Here is a 2,519-nt window from a genome sequence, read left to right as displayed (position 1 = left end):
AATTCAAATTCCATTTTTTTTTGAAGATTAAAGAAATATAAAAAGTAAGCAAATCGCAAAGTCAAAAAATTGTGCTCCTAATATGAGATCCCGAGAAATCAATAATAAAGTAACGTAAAAGTAACGTAAAAGTAACATAAAGTATATCAGTGCAATTAAAAAACTTTATTTTATGTTTTTAAAATGCAAATAAACACAGCCAGCGTGCGTAAAAAATGAGCATGCGATAGATTATACCCAGAATTCGTCTTCAGATAATTGGAATCAAGCATCGCAGAAATAGGTACTTGACGTTCATTCTGATCGTTCTTTTTATTGTACAATAACATTTACTTTTTAGCGATTTTCATTACATAGGAGCATGGGTTATTTCATATTAGAAATATTGGGTATCTCTAATATGATTACGCTTTCCACACCTTATGATTTTACGATCATCAAACCTTTGTAATCAAACTATTCAACATATTACATCTCGTATTTTTCTATTAATAGGCCTCACTCTATCACTAAAAGAATTTATTGCCAAATATTTATTTATTAAATAATAAACAAAATTTAAAGGCTCAATGAAATTTGAAAACATCCAAATTCTAAAATCTTTTTTTACAATAACTATAGGCATAATCTGATAATGAATTTTCTGTTAAATAATTTTCAATCCAAGAGCAATAAATTCATAATCGAATCAATAGATAGCGTTTATTAGTTTAGCAGAAACGCCGCTATCTCATAATAAGAGACTTTTCTCTATATATTATGTTCCTATTTTACATCTTTAAATATTAACAATCATGATGAACAAAGAAATGTGTAATGCTATAATTCTACAATGGCTATGTTCAGTAAAATTTAATTTGCAATTGTTGGAAATTTTCTTCGTGCTGATTATATTTTTAGAGCTAGAAGAATGGTCCTACCACAACAGCAGACAATTATATTTTACGGTTGTAAAACCATTGTGTTCTGCTGAACGCAGTCAATGAGTCAATAGTCGGTAGTTCTATTCTATGTTTTACCAGTGAGGTTGACCAATTGTCAACTTATACGACTAAAGATAGGGGAATTCTTTGTAGGTTGGACACCTTTAGCATTTTTGCTCATAACTCAGATGAGAATCAACATATCGTTGATATCAAGATACTGTCTAAAAGCTGAGGTTAATAGCTACATTGTGGACAAAAAAATCATTGGGTTTAGTGGATTTTTTTTATAGCCAATTCAAAAAAAGGCTCAAAAACGATCAACTCCCCTCAAATTTTTTAATGTAGGACACCACCCAAAAAAACGCTAAAAATGCACAAAAACTCAAGTAAAAACACAATATTTACAAACTTTATGAAATTTCTTCAATTTATTAATTGGTCTCAGTTGATTTGAATATAAAAAATGAAAATTTGAATGAAAATAGACTTTGAAGAAGAAAAATTAATAAAAATTGGAATGAAAATTTGGAAAAATCAATTTGGAAAAAATCACCGAAAATTTCATTAAAATGCAAATGCATTCATAAAAACACTTTTTTTTTATTTCACTTAATAAGAATTCCGAATATCAAAAAAATCATAAACAATTGCATCGTATCGTGAAAAATGAAAAAAATGGGTGTCCAACCTACAAAGAAAAAACGTGTCCAATCTACAAAATTGTTGACATTTAAAAGTGCATTGAAAAAAAAAATTCAGTTCATGATTTTCGGAATTCTCTTTACATTATGAAAATACATAAAAAATGGAGCATAGTACATATATTCATCTTAAATTTTCGATGAAAATTATTCAATTTGTAATCTTAGTAAAAAATGGGAATCTTAATTTTCACTTTTTTTTCGATGTTTTTTTCACAATTTGTTTGGCACAGAAATCTGTGGCGCGTCTTTTCGCTCCAAAATCGCATAAAAAGTAAAGTTTAGTATTTTAGAAACGATGACAGTCGGAGTTTTGGTGTTTCTACTGCAAATATTCGAAATGTCAAGGAGTATCCAACCTATAAAGATGTCCAACTTACAAAGAACTCTCCTACGTGTTCATGATGTCACTCGTCGCTTGTATTCAGCAACAAAGGAGTCACGTGATTATATTGCCTCGAATATCGCATAAATTAGCAGTAATAAATTTTTGACGCAGTTTTGAGCAGTAATTAATTATATTACTTGTGTTATGTAAAGTCCAAAATGTTATCAAAAACAATATTACAAGTGGACTTGAAAAGTTGATGCGATTGTGCATAACAAAAGTAAAACGAAATTACGGCAAAATAATCTAATAGCAACTGTATGCATTAATGTAGAAATTTAGAAAGAAAATATAAAAAAAAAATATTGGGTTGATCTTTTATTTGAAAGACGAACATGGATTTAAAAAAATGATTATTAAAAAATTATCAATGAACAACCGGTTATATGCTTTCATACATCCATGAGTCGAAATGCTCTTTTCGTTTATGATTTCACATATGTCACAAGTATGTACAATAGCCATCTGAAAATTTCATGAAATTATCACAAATAATAACAAATA

The 2,519-nt window shown here is 28.5% G+C and overlaps 1 protein-coding gene across 7 annotated transcripts in view; it reads right to left on the bottom strand.

Moving 5' to 3' along the window:
* LOC108690806 (intraflagellar transport protein 46 homolog) overlaps positions 1-2,519 on the bottom strand; it is a 19,186-nt gene that overhangs the window by 6,668 nt on the left and 9,999 nt on the right. The gene's annotated exons all lie outside the window — the stretch shown is intronic.

The sequence above is a fragment of the Atta colombica genome, unplaced genomic scaffold (assembly GCF_001594045.1).
Source record: "Atta colombica isolate Treedump-2 unplaced genomic scaffold, Acol1.0 scaffold36, whole genome shotgun sequence".
NCBI classification, from domain to species: Eukaryota; Metazoa; Arthropoda; class Insecta; order Hymenoptera; family Formicidae; genus Atta; species Atta colombica.
Note: the sequence above shows the minus strand (reverse complement) of the source record. Positions and strands in the feature narration are given on the sequence as shown.